Source organism: Mus pahari, chromosome 7 (genome assembly GCF_900095145.1).
Source record: "Mus pahari chromosome 7, PAHARI_EIJ_v1.1, whole genome shotgun sequence".
NCBI lineage: Eukaryota > Metazoa > Chordata > Mammalia > Rodentia > Muridae > Mus > Mus pahari.
Window position 1 is genome coordinate 23,851,437 of NC_034596.1, and position 17,091 is coordinate 23,868,527.

Here is a 17,091-nt window from a genome sequence, read left to right on the forward strand (position 1 = left end):
TGGATGCAAAGGAGGTCACTGTCTCATCGCAGGACAAGATTTATTTATTCCTCTGGATCTTCTTGTTTCTCGCCTGGATGGCTTTGACTCCAAAAGGAAAAAAAAAAAATCTTTGAAGGACCCTTATCCTCGACCCGTCCACCCCCACCCCGCGCCGCGTTCTACTGACATCCTCTAAGGAATCCTTAGTGGTTATGCAAAAAGCAGCAGACTTTTCCAGAGCAGCCCCACCCCCACCCTGGGAGATGGTGGGATGCATTGCTGCCCGCGGGCTTCTGGCCTCCGTGAGACTCAGCGTGCAGCTCCCGCAACTGCGTGCTCATTTCCGCTACCACAGCGGCGGGGGGTGAGGGGTCGGGAGAGGCAGGCCTAGCCCCCTCATAGTGCTGAGTTTTCTTCTGACATCACCTAGAGTCCAGAAACTTGTAAGTCAGCCTGGAGACGCAGACACCTCCTCTGTCCCGGTTTATCTTCAGGGAAAGGCTCCCTTTTAGGAACCAGATGCCAACATTTCCGGATAGTTTATGGCACCCGGATCCTTCAAGGGTGCTCATCCGCCGCTGAGAGTGTTAGCGGCAGTTTTTCATCGCCTGTCCTGCAGAATCGTCCTCTGCTGGCCCTAAAACCCAAGGGTGAGGGTGGGAGTGCTGGGGATTTGGGGGAGGGGGTTGCGGCGCACAACCCGCCAGCGCTGTTATCTGGCTTATCCGAGTTTGTTGTGGTTTTCGAGGAAACAGCATCTGGGTTGTATAAGGATTCGAGTTTTTGCTTTTCGTGTTTATTTAATACCTTGGCAAGAAGGAGCCCTTATCCTGAAACCAGATAAACCGAATTTGGGTTTGAAAAGGCCTTAAATGAGGGAGGCTAGGACTGAAGGAAAAAGAGCAAAGCCACGAAAAGCAAACAAGAGGATGTTTGTTTTTCTCTTTGGGGTAAATTTTTTGAAGACTCTTACACTTCGTGTCACACACAGCTAATAAATGGCATTAGCGAAGCGCCGCAGCTACTACAATGACTTAGCCTTAAGTCGTCGGCCCGCCCTTGCTTCGCTCGCCACAATCCGGACCATACCTCCTTCTAGGATTCCCTCACAGTTCTGTTTACCTGCAGATCTCGAGCCCCAGCTTAAAAAAAAAAAAAAAAAAAAAAAGTCGTGCCAAATCCTATTGCTTGCCACTGTCTGATCCCCTTTTAGAAGATCATTTTTCAGCCTGGTTCAAAGAAAGCCAAGTTTGGGAAGTTCGGCGGAAGGGTCCGATTTAACTATGGAGCGCCGCAAATATTTTGCTACCAGCACTGTAAAGTGCTCCGCTCCGATTTGCGGCCGCTTTTGGCATTCACAAAGGGTTTTCCTGCGACTTTTATTCCGGTCACCAAATTTAAAAAAGAAAACTAACTACTGGACAGAGCGATATGTCTTGGAAAACAATCTCGGACTGCCTGCGAACTGGCGGGAGTGGGGGCTGGCGTCACCCAGTCGGCGCCACCGGGAGGCGCGCGCCGCGGGTCGGGCCACCACCGGAGTAGGGGTCACCGCGGGGACCCCAGGCCGCAGCCCGCTGGGCGTCCCCCAGCCCGCCAAGCCGAGAGCGCGCAGCGCACAGGCCACCCGCGTCTGCCCACTGGCGTCCGTGGGAACCCGCAAGCAGCCTGCAACAAGGGCGGGCTTGTCCGGAATCAAACTGCTTCTTAATATTATAATGCCGCACCAAAAGCAAAACCTGGCCCGGCTTGGGAGTCCCTAACAAGAAACACATTGTGTGCGCTGCCCCCGCCTTGGTTGGCTCCAGCCTCGTTTGCGCGCTGGCCGCTCTGCAGACAGCCAAGTCCAGGATTGTAGTTTACCCTAGGCCGGAGCCCGCATCACGTGCGCCCGGGGCACCCCTGCCGCGCCTCTGGCGGGGTGGGGCGCCTAGAGATGCTTGGGTGCGCCTGCAGCTCCAGGGCTCTTGCCTTTTGCTAACTCTGCAAGCCACGGGGCTCATCATCTTTCTGGACATTGGTGGCTCCAATTCAAGCGGGGAAACTTGTTTTTTAAAAAACAGTTTGATGCTCTTCTACTTCCCTAAATTTTTAGGCGTCCTCCCTCTCAACCCCCAGCCTTTCTCCTCTCCAGTGGTAATTCACAAACTTTTCTGCAGTTAAATGGAAACCCTCGAGGGTCTTGCAAACCCTCTTCCCACCCCCACCACGTGCCGATCATTGTTGCCCCCACCCCTGGCCCCAGGCATGAGTCTCCATTGCCTTGTTCTGTGTGTGGGAAAGGTCAGGACCTGGGTCACATCCTCAGAGAGGTGACTACAGTTGACTGAGAAAGCCAGGACCTTTCTGGGATTGTGAGCTAGACCCAGGAATTTGGGTTGGTCTGGTCAGACTGATGGAGTCCCTAAGTTATCCTATCTTGGCACCGTGGTAGTGGGCGTGGCTTGTTGAGATTCGAACAGTGCCCTTCGGCAAGAGCCTGGAGGAAAGGCCTGTGAATTGGGCCATGCATTCACTTTTTATTTTATATTTGAATTTTCTTTGAGAACCTTTTAAATGAGCACCTTATCTAAATTATTCCCATCCCTGCCTCCGCATTCAAACTCGGTGCTCCTCTCCGCAGCACACGGTCTCTTCTTTAGTTATTATTGCTACATGTGTCAAGTCTATGCAGCTCTGCTCGGATACACAAGCATTCAGGGCCCACATGGGATTGGCTACCCTATCTGGGAACTCTTCCCCAGAGGTCTTAATGTATTCTTTCTCCGCAGCCATTGACTACACTTTACATCTACGGGTGGGACCACGTGGAATTTCCTCCGCTCACGTGGCATGTGGTGGTGCCACCATGCCGGCCTCATTCAGGATACCATATTGTTGAGACTTCACACGTGCATTTTCCATGTCTAGGGGACAGTGTTTAGCAACAGGCACCCTGAACCTCCTGGGTGTAGGTATGGAGGAGAGAGAGTTTAGGCACTGCCCAGTCATTTATCCTCTGCGTTTGGACCAGTTGTGGATTTCAACAACTGTCTCCGTCTGTTGCAAAAAGAAGCTTTTTAAAAATGAGGTAAGAGCTACACTTACCTGTGAGTGTAATGATACTATCTGGAAAGTATAGAGCCAGAGAGATGGCTCAGCAGCTTAGAGTCCTGACTGCTCTTCCAGAGGACCAGGGTTCAGTTCCCAGCACCCACATGGCAGCTCTCAACTGCCTGTAACTCCAGGATCCAATACCCTCACACAGATGTACATGCAGACAAAATACCAATGCACATAAAATGAAAATGGATGAGGTTTTTTTTGTTTGTTTGTTTTTTTGTTTTTTTTGAGACAGGGTTTCTCTGTGTAGCCCTGGCTGTCCTGGAACTCACTCTGTAGACCAGGCTGGCCTTGAACTCAGAAATCCGCCTGCCTTTGCTTCCCAAGTGCTGGGATTAAAGGCGTGCGCCACCACGCCCAGCTTGAACATGAATGAGTTTTAAAAGTCTCTTGCTTTAGGAAAATGGCTGTAATAGACACTCCTCCAGGGTCTGCCACCTCCAGCTGTGGGTACGTCATTAAGTTTTCACGTGACTTCCCTCCTATTAAATGGATATTAAATCTAATTAGATAGCTGTTGGTAAAAGTGATAAAAGTGTTGGTAAAAATGATTAGAGGGCCATTATTTCACCGTTGGGGATATATTGCTGGTCCAGTCATGGGTGTGGTTCATAGGGTTTAAGGTGGGGTAGGAATGCCCAGTGCTCCTTCCCTTGGCAGCTCGAATAGCACCTTCCAATAGCATAAAAGCCAGTCCTCCCGGAGGAGGCGTCCTGGTCGGCTTCTGTGTCCAAACTGGGAGGAAGCTGAGGGCGATGGTGAAAGCCCATATTGCTTTAGGAGACTTAGCCTCTGGCTAACAACGCATGCAGGGGAGTATGGCCTTCCCACAGTCCAAGCTATTTGGGAGGTTATGGCAGGGGATCATGTAAGGCCATGAAAACATGGAGACCTCAAGGGAAGGGAGGAGGGAAAAGGGGGGAAAGAAAAGGAAGAGGGAAAAGGGGAGGGATGTAGAGAGGTACTCATGCCTGCCACCGGGGTTTTATTAGATAGTGCTTGGCTCTTGGGGTGTGGGCAGCATCACCCCATATGGTATAACTCCATTCAAAGCGCACACACACACACACACACACACACATGTCTGTCTGTCGGTCGGTCGGTCGGTCAGTCTGTCTGCCTGCGTGAGTGTGTGTGTGTGTGTGAAGTTGTAAAACAAGTCTATGGCCTCCTATAGGGCGACTGCTGATGGCTCAGAGTCACAAGCCTTGGGTTTCCAGAGGGTGGGTATGGGAGCCCCTAGGTAGAAGCTGTGGGCAGCTGCCGTAAGACCTCATCTGTGGGGTGACACTGAGTCACCTCTTGCAGGAGGGTAAACGCCTCTCTGGTAAGTGCAGCTGGCTCTGTTACCTGAAGTGGGATCCAGCTGAGGCTGCAGCCCACTCCTCCCTCTACACACCCCTCCCTTTTTCCTCTCTCTCCCTTCCTCCCTCTCCCTTTCCTTTCCTCCTATCTTCCTCCTCCCTTCCCTTGAAGTCTCAATATGTTTCATGGTCTTACATGACCCCCGCCACAACCTCCCGAATAGCTTGGACTGTGGGAAGGCCCATCCCCCCTTGCTTAGTCCTTCATTTCTTTCCTCTGGTTGCATTCACATCTACATCCTGATGCAGACACTCTTGCAGTGAGTACTCAGGTGAGTCACTGTGGACCCCATGGCTCTCTCTGCAAAGGGAGAGTGCCAGGCCCCTCAGTTTGTGGCTCCACTGAACCCTCCTGCTCATAGGCCTGGGTATGGCCTCGAGCAGGTGCCCAGGCTCCCTCTACCAGGCAGTCTAGCCTGAAGGGCAGAACTTCAGTCTCAGGAGCCCAGCCCAGGCCTTCCTGACTTCAGAGAATGTGAACCAAGCCTTTGTACTGGGTGACCTAAAACTTTCTGGAAATGTTCCATAACTATTTAATTCTTTGAGAGAAATGCAAGCTTTAACTAAGAAAATATTTACCACAGATGCTTTGTGGTCCCTTAAAAAGGCCACATTTTGAAATAGAATATGTTTAGGAGTCCTCCAGTGCTCTGTCCTGGTAATTGTTCTCAATCTGTGGGTCATGACCCCTTTGGGGAGTTGAATGACCCTTTCACAGGGGTTGCATATCAGATATTTATGTTATGATCATAACAGTAGCAGAATTACTGTTACAGGATTAAGTAGCAGTAAAAATAATTTTATGGTTGGGATTCATGACAGCAAGAGGAGCTGTATTAAAGGGTCTCAGCGTTAGAAAGTTGAGAACCACGGTCCTTGCAGAGGAAAGGCCAGGCTCTCTGGGGCTTAGAGAAAACATGGCCTGCTGCACCCTGAACCCTGGCTACAGAGAGAGGAGCCCAGAGTATAAGTGTCAGTAGTCTGGCCCCCTAGTGCTGCACTGTGGTCCTAGTGGATGTGGCCCCGGGAAAGTATCCACCTCTGGTGATGTCACATTCCTTTGTAACATCTGAGAAGGAAGAAGACTGTAGCACTTCTCTGTGATTTTATTTTAACTGTTCCATGCACCTCCCACAAATGCCTGAGGGAGCATATTACTCAGCTACATGGGCACCCACTGATAGCTTAAACTTTAGATAGATCAGGAATCATTGTTTATAGGGAGAGTATGCTTCTACAGTTATCTGTTAAGTCCAGTGACCTTCTCAGTGATTGATCATAGAAAGGAAGATATTCTCATAGGAGTTGGAGGGATGGCTCAGCCCTAAAGAGTACTTACAACTCTTTCAGCATCCCCTCCTGGGTACTGTATACCATGTTCTCTCTCTCTCTCTCTCTCTCTCTCTCTCTCTCTCTCTCTCTCTCTCTCTCTCTCTCACACACACACACACACACACACAGACACACACAAGAAGTCCTTGTGAGAGACCTTGCCTGGGCAAAAGAAGGTGTCTCTAGTTATGCTTTTAGAATGCCAAGGAAAGAAATTCTACTATGGAGTCCTCTAAGACCAAAAGCTCAGCGGCGAACTCTGGGGAGCTAAGTGCACAAGTCCTTTATAGACTTGCTCACAGAGCACTGCCATCCATTTGCTTACACTAGCTCACTGTATCTACTATAAGGTGGTGTCCCGATGCTCCCCAGTGGAGACTCCTCTTACCCTTGGGACAGGGGACTCCTGATGCTTTCCAGGTAATATCTGCCAGTGTGATCAGACATGGCTGAACATACAGGAGAGTCTGTTGAAAATAAATGAAGTAGCTGGGGAGTGATGGAGTAGCCTTTGGTAGATCTGTGAGTTCGAGGCCAACCTGTTCTACAAATCAAGTTCCAGGACAGCCAGGGCTGTTACACAGAGAAAACCTATCTTGAAACAACAAACAAACAAACAAACCAGAAAACAAACAAAAGACCAAGTGAATGAATGAATTTATCAGCAACAGAGTTAGCTAAGGCAATGCTAGCTGCTCTACAGAGCCAGCCCAGAACTCTGGACATACTAGGAAGTCTCCCTCAGATGGATGTTACCAAATGACATGTAGCTACATTGGAGCAATGACTTTGGGACAATAGCATTGCTTTATAATGTGTCTGCCATATTCTCTAGAGGGTTCCTAGGGGGTGTGCATCTGATTCTGTCAGATGTGAAGACAGAACAGGGCTTGCTGACCCACACTGGGGAAGTGAGACAGACCAGCTTCTACTTTGTTCTTTAGAAGAAGGCGCCTAACCTTGGACATGGCTAACCCTGAGGCAGCTTGTTCACTGTGCCTCCTGAACTGTCAAGTGGATGTCCCCTGCCCTCTCTCTCCTCACTAGGATCAAGAAGAACTCTCCCTTCTTCCAGTGTGACAATCAAAGATGTCCCCTCACGTGACTAGAAGCCATTGCTGTCACCGAGAACCAGAACTCAGTCTTAAAGCCACACTCTACTGCAATGGAGGCTGGGAGATCTTGGCTCCAGTATCCCAGGAAGGAAGGACAACTACTTTAGGGGCTCATGGTCAGTCTGTTTCACAGTGACCTTTGGCTTACAATTCTTCTGCTGTTTTTGGGACACCATTACCTGTTCCAGAGCCATTTTTTTTTTGAGGTGGGAGGGATGGGGAGAGAGAGAGAGGATGTAGTAAGAATTTGTGTGACAGGCTGTTGGATCTCAGTACTGTGACAAGAGAAACCACAGTCTCGTTCAATAGCATCCAGTGTTAATGTATAGATAAATAGTTGAGATGCTGACATAGGACAGGAGACAGCCATGCTTAGAATCCACTTTTGAATGCAACACTTTTAAAAGGTAAGGATGTTTTCATGCCAGCCAGGCTGGGAATGAGTAAGGTCAGTGGTGGAGGCGAGGGAGGGGGTTTTGATGTCTCCATCTTCCCTGAGGACCCTTGAATCATGCAGAGAGCTGAATGGTGCTGGAGAGAGTGGGAGCGGTAAACATGTGGTATGTGGGTGTGTTCCCAGAGAGGAGCTGTCACTTGGAAGCACAATAAAAGGATTGCCCTGTTGGCATCCACGGCCTATTGGGTGATCATATAATTAGTCCTGAGTGAAAGCAGGAGGAAACATGTCAGGAGCTGTTTTCATAGTCCTTTTATGAACGTTTACATGAGTTAATGAATACGCAAACAGATGCGTTGAAAACGTATCAGGAGTAAAACAACAAAGTGTGGCCCAGAGAGGGAAGCCAGCGGGCTCAGGAGCAATCAGATCTCACCCCAGGGTGGGAAGGGGACAGCTTTCCTTGAACACAGAAATTGCAGCTAGTATGTCTGATAGCACAGGGAAATAGAGCTCAAAGATGTTCACCCACCCACCCACTCATCTAGGCATTCGCCCACATATTCATCTATTTATTCACCCATCCATCTGTTCCTCCCTCTCATGGTCTCTCCAGCCCTCCATTCACTCATTCACCCACCTAACTACTCATCGATCCAATCACCTACCTATTCATTTATTCATTCACCCATCCACTCATCCATCCAACTGTCCATCTGTCCTTCTCTCTGTGTTCTCTGGCTCCTTCTCTCAGCCTCCCTACCATCCATCCATCCATCCATCCATCCATCCATCATCCACCCACCCACCCACATATCCACTCATCCTTCCAATTGTCCATCTTTCCTTCTCTCTGTGTTCTCTGGCTCCTTCTCTGAGCCTTCCCACCCACTCATCCATCCATCCATCCATCCATCCATCCATCCATCCATCCATCCACTCTTTCATCTACCCATCTGTCTTAGTTAGGGTTTTACTGCTGTGAACAGACACCATGACCAAGGCAAGTCATATAAAAACAACATTTAATTGGGGCTGGCTTACAGGTTCAGAGGTTCAGTCCATTATCATCAAGGTGGGAGCATGGCAGTATCCAGGCAGGCATGGTGCAGGAGGAGCTGAGAGTTCTACATCTACATCCAAAGGCTGCTAGTGGAAGACTGACTTCCAGGCAACTAGGGTGAGGGTCTTAAGCCCACACCCACAGTGACACACCTATTTCAACCAGGTCACACCTATTCCAACAAGGCCACACCTCCAGATGGTGCCACTCCCTGGTCCAAGAATATACAAACCATCACACCATCTATGTATCCTCTAAGTACCAAATGCCTACCATATGCCAGAAAAATCCCATAGGTTATAAAATATTGATGAACAGAACTGACAAAAGTCTGTCACCATCAGGGCCTTCCATTCCTAAGAGGTGAGAGAAAGCAAGCACACTGGAGAATAAGTGAACAGTTTACTGTAAGATTGACGGAGCTCTGACTACAGGGCAGAGACTGGGAATGAGAAGCGTCAGAAGCAATTTTGGATAAAGTGGCCCTGGGAGACTGCATTGAGGAGGTGACAACTGAAGGGAGGTTTGAAGAAAGCAAGGTGGTATCCATAATGTGATCTGGGGAATAGCATTCTGGAAGAGGGAACAGCCAGCAAAGAAGGTCCAAGGTATGTGTGCCCAGGAGGCCATGGTGTACGGAAATGGCCAGTGTGGTAGGAGTATAGTGGGTCCTAAAGGGGTTTAAGTATAATTTATTGCAAGTACTATTTATTTTTATACATAATTCTTAGTGTACAGAGGGACAGAAGTATAATTTGTGATCCTCCTGCCTCAGATTTCTGTGTGCTGCAGTTATAGGTGTGTGCAACCACGCCCAGCTTCATTTTAACCATCTTAAACCGTGTATTTCTATGACATGTAGTCGTGTAGTCACATCCCTGTGCCACCATAGCCACAGGCATCTCTTGAAGCTTTCTGCCTTTTTCAAGTGACCCAGTAGACAAACTCCTTTTCTTTTTCTTTTTCTTTTTCTTCTTTTTCTTTTTCTTTTTCTTTTTCTTTTAATTTTTCTTTTTCTTTTTTTTTCAGTACTGGCCTTGGTGGCCACTGCCCTACTTGGTCTCCACGGCTCCATCCTAGAATTTACCTTTTTTTTTTTTCCCCCCCTCCTAAGCTGAGTGTGTGAGTGTGAGCAAGATCCAGATCTTGAGTCCCACCAATAGGCGCTTACCTTCCTGGAGCCGTGAGAGGATAGATGGGCTCGCACTCCAAAACTCAGAGGTCTTGCCACGGTGAGATAGCAAGCACAGAGCTTAAGCTGCCACTCTAGGTGACACATCTGCTTTCTCTGAAATCCCCCCCCCTTTTTTTTTAAAAAACACTGTGTCCAGGCAGTCAGGACTGGCTCTGGGGAGACCAGAAGCCTTGCTGCCCTCTGAAGCATGTGCGTGTAATCTCCCCTGTAATGAGGGTAAGGAATTTACATGACTTCCCTGGACCCCTTATGCAGGTAATAGGTTGCTAGTAGGTGTATAACAACAGTGCCCATAGTGTCTGGAATTGCCCAGGTGCCTTACTAGTTCTGGGTTCTTCCCCTGCCTGCCCTTTAGGCCTATGACCCCAGTCTCACTGGAGGGAGGGGCCCATATCTATTTTCCTGGGCTCTTGGAATTTACACCTGCTGAGGGCTGGCCTAGGTGATCTGTCTGTTTTCGGATGCTTAAGGCCATGATTATGCTGCACCTGGAGGACACACCCACCCCTTCCTTGGGTCTGCTCTGCTCAGGGTGACAAGCAGTCAGAAGGACTTTCAAGCTTCAAGAAACTGTGGACTGTGCGGTTCAATCCCGCCCAGACCTGCCTAGCCTATAAGAATCTGGTCACCTCTGCAGTGATGGGAGGAATTCACACTTTCAAAGGAAACTCTTGGCCACCTCTGGTTTATGTAGATGGGAACTGTGACCTTGGAGCTACACTTCAGGGTCGCCAGCTGGCCCCAAATATCCATGGGCAGCAGCTTAGCATGACCTGAAGTTTTATGCTTCTTGATAGTCATGGTCAGCGGTGCTGGAAATGACCACGTGAGAACATCTGTGGGAACTTTGAAGGAACTATGGCAACTAACCTCATACCACTAAGAATGTCATTAGTCATCAAAAGGATTAATTAATTCATTTGTTGTTGTTGTTGTTGTTGTTTTTCTGGGACAGGGATTTTCTGTGTAGTTCTGGTTGACCTGGAACTTGCTTTGTTGATTAGGTTGGCCTAGAACACAGAGATCCCCCTGCCTCTGGGGTGCTGGGATTAAAGGTGTACGCTACCATGCCCAGTATTTTTTTTTTTTTAAAGATTTATTTATTTATTATATGTAAAGAAGAGGGCGACAGGTCTTGTTAAGGATGGTTGTGAGCCACCATGTGGTTGCTGGGATTTGAACTCTGCACCTTTGGAAGAGCAGTTGGGTGCTCTTACCCGCTGAGCCATCTCACCAGCCCCATGCCCAGCATTTTGTTTGTTATTTTCATTTTTGAAGATAATTTAATACCAGAAGGAATGATGCAGTTATAAAATTTTCATTCATTTATTTGAGATTAGGTATTGTTATGTCACCCAGGCTGGGTTTATGTCATTCTCCTGACTCAGCCTCTGGATTATAATCTTGCCCCTACTTGCTCAGCCTATAGGTTTTAAAACAAGATTTACTCACTTCGATGTCATTGGTGGTGGTGGTGGTGGTTGTTCTTGGTAATGGTGATGGTGGTGGTGGTGGTAGTGTGTGTGTGTGTGTGTGTGTGTGCTGTATGTGTGTGTATTTGTGTGTGTGCATGTGTGTATATGTGTGTGTATTTGTGTGTGCATGTGTGGGTATGTGTGCATGTGTGTATGTATGTGTGTGTGTATGTGTGTGTGCTGTATGTGTGTGTATTTGTGTGTGCATGTGTGGGTATGTGTGCATGTGTGTATGTATGTGTGCGTACACGCATGCATTTGCACACTACCATGTACCTGTGGAGGTCAGAGGACAACTTGCAGGAAGCCAGTTCTTTCCTTGCATTATTTGGGTTCTGGGTTCAGAACTGAGATCATCAGCTGGACAGCAAGCTCATTTACTTGCTGAGCCAGCTCACTGGCCTCCTCACCCCCGGTTCACATTTAAAAAAAAAAAAAACAAAACAAAAAACTCAGTTGGGTCAGGTCTGCAGGTACTTTCCTATGATCCCAATGCTCAGGAGGTGGAGGTAGAATAACTGTGTTCAAGGACAGCCTGGCCAGGAGACCTCTCGCAAACAAACACCAACACGCTCTAAATCAAAGACATCTTTCCATTTTGATGCTAACGAGTTCACTTTTTGTTAGTGTAGGGTACATTTCTCCCAGCGTCCCTCCATCCCATTCACTGGGCCCATCTCTCAGCAGCACTCAGTCTGTGCCATCTCCAGTTCTGTGAGAGAGACCTGCTATGCCCTGGCCCTAGTGCACCCTTCCTTGAACTGATTCCAAGCTCTGCCTTCATTGGCATGCAAGGCAGAGAGGACACTGCCAGCCCTAGCCTGCCCCAACCTGCTGGTGACCTCCCCAGGGCCCTGGAAGCCTAGTGACTCAGCATGACTTAACAACCTGGCTTTCCATGGGAGCCGAGATAATTTGCCACATATCCAGTACAGGATAAAATTTGACACTATTTGGAAGAATAATTCTAAGTTAATAATGAGAGGAAAAAGAAAGCCAGATATCTTTCCACTCTAGAGACAGGTTCTAGGACAGACAGATACTGGGAGGTCCAGACTGGGCCTTGCTGCTTCTGTCCAGTCTGGGGGTTGCTACGGGGCTTTTCTTTTTGTTGTTAGAAGTGATAGGGTTTATTCTAAACTCTAAGATGATGCGATATGTTGACCTTCTCTTTTTTATGAGCTACGGGGACAGATGGCAACTTGACAAGGTTGTACAAACACTGGCACTTGGCTAACTCCGAAGTCAAAGCTGGGGAGGGAGGGTTGTCATTGTGATGACTCCCAAGGTGACTGGGGCACGGGCCTTCTTGATACCCTCCTCTTGGAGGCTAGCTAGTTGGAACCTCTTTCAGGGTCTTTCTGCTCAACCTGCCTCCAAGAACAACCTGAGCTGACCTGTCTTCTAGGGACGCTATGTGGAGCTCATGTGACCACCTCAAACTGTTAGCTGGACTCCTTCTTTTAAAGCTGTTTTTTTTTTTTTCCCTTTAGTTGGACTGGGTTGTTATATTTTAGAAAGAACTGGTTTCGTAGGTCAGCCAATGGGGAGGAGAGATTGGAAAGGTTTTCTTGTTATTTTGCTTTTTTAAAAAAATTTATTTGTAATGCCAGGGATAACCCAGGGTGTCATATGAGTTACGCAAACACTGTCTACGCCTAAGTTACACCTTTAGCCTTTGTGTTTCGTTTCTAACTGCTTTGGAATCTGTTTAATGCTTTAAGGGCAGGGAGTTAAGGGTGAGAAATCTAGATTTGGCGATGAGCCTATCTGAGGATTCTAACTTTAGATTCAGGGTTTAATACCCAAGTAGGTAGGCTTCATTGTGTCCTTCCCCAGCTTCGGGTTTCCCAGAGTGTCTGGCCCGGAGTTTGGGGGGACTGAGAGGCGAACATTGACAACGTAGTGGGAAGCCCTCTCCCCACCACACTACCTTCCCGCTGGCTCCGTGGACCCCTGTTTTTTAAAATAAGATACGTAGTACCCCCAAATCTGCACACATAGAGTACTGAGCATGTCTGTGTGTTACAACACGGTCATGTAAGGAGCCCGAAGTCTTCGAGGCAGAAGGACCTGGACGGAGTCAATGTGGGACCAGTGGGGATGAGAGTCAGAGTCAGGCCCACACAACTGAGCCCCAAGAGATGACTTGCAGGGTCAATGGAATATTAGTCATCGAGGTTGCTCTGCACTGTTTAGCAGGACTGGGCTGCTCAGCCAGATCCCTGTGCATGTTAGGAAAGCCATCTGCTACTGAGCTCAGCCCAGAAGGGCAGTTTAAACCCACATGATCACCATTTCTTTTTAATTTAGACTTTTTTCCCCCCCCTGGCTTTGAGAATAAGACATAAGAGTCACCCTTGCCCTTCCCAACCACATCTCCCCTTCCCCCTGGGGCCACCCATATCTCCCCTTCCCCCTGGGGCCATCCACCACTGTTTGTTCTACAGATGCCAGGCCTGTTAGTTTCTATGGCTGATGGTGGATACCCAAGACTCTTGGTTCTGTCATGCCTATGATGTCCAGACATACTTGGTTGGCTGAAGGTTCTCCTAAATTCTTCCTCTCTGTGTCATTAAAGCTGCTATTTTCCAAGAAACCGAGGTGGTTTGAATGAGAATGGTCCCCATAGGCTCAAATATTTGAATGCATGGTCACCAGGGAGTGGCTCTATTTGAAAGGATTACAAGGATTAAGAGGTGTGGTCTCATTGGAGGGAGGGCTTTGAGGTTTCAAAAGACCATGCCAAGCCTACAGTCTTTCTGAGCTACTGCTCCGGCATCTGCCTGGATGCTGCCATGTTCCTTGCAATGATGATAACAGTCTGAACCTCTGAAACTGTAAGCTAGCCCCAATTAAATGCTTTCCTTTTATAATAGTTGCCTTGGTCATGGTTTCTTTACAGCAATAGGATAGTGACTAAGGCAGGCACTTACACTGGGTATCTATGAAGACCCATCCATCCCTCTCCCTGACCACCCTTCATGCCCCCACTTCATCTGGTTGACCCTTTGTCTTTGTCCAGGTCTCATAGGCCAGTTCCTCTGACCACTCCTCTAGTCTTCTGTGATGGGTCTGCTTCACTCCCTTCCCCCTTCTTCAGAGCCCACCTATGCGTGTTGGCGACCGTTTAGGGCATTGTTTGAGTTCCTTCTATACATGGTCCAGTGCAGTGGGCTTCTGTCAAATATGTGACAGGTGGGGCAGGATCTGGGGCCAATCAGCTTTCTGTACTCTTCTGGATACACATGGGCAGCAGTTCTTTGTGGCCTAGCACATCAGCGTTACCCAAGGGCTTCTCAGAAATGCCCTTTTCAGGCCTACTCTGGCTTCTGAGTCACTGCCACTGGGCTGGCCTAATGTGACCCAGTGGCACCATACAGTAGCTGCTGGGCCCTGTGGGGACAGAAATGGGAAAAAAGCCATGTCTTTGTATTCCTCTGACAGCTTCCTGCTCCATTGTCACTCTGTATTCTGGGTACTTCAAAGTCACCAAGGGTGACCTTGTGTGTGAATGTAAACTCAGAGAAGAAAAAGGTGGTCACTGTAGCTTAAAATCAAGAGAACAAACCTACCAAGGATGAAGCTTGGGCCAGCCTGCAGGAGAGGAGGCCTCCAGCCTGAGGTCTAGAGTTGGTATCTGGTGGGGTTAGGAGATACCAGGGCATCCTGATGGCACTAGGAGTGGCATGTAGAAGTCCAGAGCCCAAGTGGCAGAGGTAACTAATAATTCAGAGGTAGCATTCCTTTTTTATCAGACTAGACTGTTTAATTTGTTATGTCCATAATCATAAAATGTTGCCAGAAAAGTGCCCTAAGTAAGATCCTTTTGCGTTCCTTCTAAAGTCAGTTGAGAAACCATGGAGTGATATAAGGCAAGGTCGAGGTCATACAGTGCTGGAGATAGTGGCATTCTGCCTGGGGGGTGGCTCCAGGCTTGGAGAATGTGGCTGACGGTTGGCTGTCTCTGCCCTTCTCCTGGATTTTAGACACTCTGGTCCCTAGGAGAGATGTGTACTCCTGGGAGATATGTTTCAAGATTGGCTTCTTTCTTCCCTCCTCCTTTTCCTCTTCTACCTTCCTCTCTGTCTCCTACTTTCCTCTTGCTGCTCCTCCTGAGGGCCTGGGAGGTAGAGCAGGGAAGTGTCTGGGCTTGGAGAAAACCTCACTACTCCAGATTGTATAGATTTCCTAAACCTTGGCATGCAAAACTCCTTTTTGGTCTCTCACTTTTGTCCACACATTTCCAGGTGATGGTGTGAGAGACACCAAAACTAAGTTATTCTCCATAGCAGGACATCAGGGTCTTAACTGTTGTCTTGGTCCATGGTGGTTTGAATGAGAATGGCTCCCAAAGTCTTCTGTGGTTGAATACTTGGTCCCTAGTTAGTGGAGCTGTGTGGGAAGGATTAGGAGGTGTGACCTTATTGGAGGGGGGCATGTTGCTAGGGGCAGGGTTTGAGGTTTCAAAACCCCAAGCTATTCCCAGTTTCATTTTCCCCTGCCTTGTGCTTATGGATCAAGGTGTGAGCTCTCACCTACTGCTCCATCACCATGCCTACCTGCCTGCTGCCATGTTCCCTGCCGTGACGGTTCGCGGACTCACCCTCTGGAACTGTAATTCCCAAGAAAATTCTTTCTTTTATAAATTACTTTGTTCATGGTCTCTTTCTCTCCACAGAAATAGAAAAACAACTAAGACAGGGTCCAAGTCTCTTGGTGGCTCCTACAGCAGACAAGAAGATGGTAGGACTCGACAAAGCATCTAGCCTGCCTTCCTCTGAGGCTGGTCTTACAGCATACTCCTGATGCCTCCCAGAACGCGAGATTTCCTTAGAGTCTCCACTGAACTCCCCGGGAGTACTGCCTGGACGCCCTGGGTTACAGCCCAGCCTGGGCTCTCTTCCACTGTTCCTGTCATGTCCTTGGGTCTGACCTTCTCATCTGGACTACCTGTGACAACTGCTTTGATGTATCTTTGTGCCCTAATCTTCTGAGTGACAGAGCAGAAGATTTAAGAATAGCAGTGAATTGGTCAAGGTTTTTCCTCTTTCCTCTTCCATGGAATACTCTAGCACCAAACTGCTTCCTTATTCAGCCCGAAATCCCAGCATGAAGCCTGGACCATGGGCCTGGGCCCCCAGCCCTCTGGCCTGGAATGTTGTTTTCTTCACACCCTCTAGGCCATGGTCATAAATTCTTGACAATTGCTTTGCTTTAGCCTGTGGGTGCTTGCACCTCAAGCAGGGGCGACCCTGTCAAGTCATACCCAGAGCCCTTTGTGGTCCTGCCCTTGGGTTAGGACAATCCAGTTTCTCCTTTGTGACTGGGTGACTCTCCCCTGTGAGGATTTCTAGAAAGGCATCTGTAATGTTTCTGTTGAGTATCTGGTACTCATTTGCCAATTATTTCTGCTTTCCTTCCATGCACTAAACTCCTTAGTGAGTGGTAAGTCAACTGTATCTCCCTTTACAGTCAATTCCCGGCATCTAGCACTGGGACCAGTGCATAGAAATTTAAGATAATATTCTGAGCAGAAATGGAATCAGTTTGTAGGTAAGACACAAAAGACCCACATATACCTGTGGAGTAGTGTCCATGTTGGTGAGATTATTGGACTGTTTTCCTCTTCAGGAACGCCAGGCCTGAGGAGTTTAGGGCCTGAATAAGAAGCTCAAAACTGTCAAAGAGCACAGAGAAATGAAAATAAAGATGGAAGCTTGCATCTGGCTGCTTGAGCAGACCAAGCCTTCAGCCTGGCATTCTGGGTCTCCACTCCCCATCTCCGGAGGCAAGTTCAGGAGGGCAGGGTGTGTTCTCTGGAATGGCTGGAGCTGCCTGAGCTGCTCAGTAGGGCTTTTCTGTTGTGTTGCCCAAAGGCACTACACTGAGAAGTACAGCCTCTTCAAGAGAAGGGGCATACATTGCCCTTCACATTGTCTCTTCTTTTCTCTTTGGTGTGTGTGTGTGTGTGTGTGTGTGTGTGTGTGATGGATAGAAGTTAAATGACAATCTTGTGAACTGATTCTCAACTTCCACCTTGTTTGAGACAGTCTTGTTCAGGCT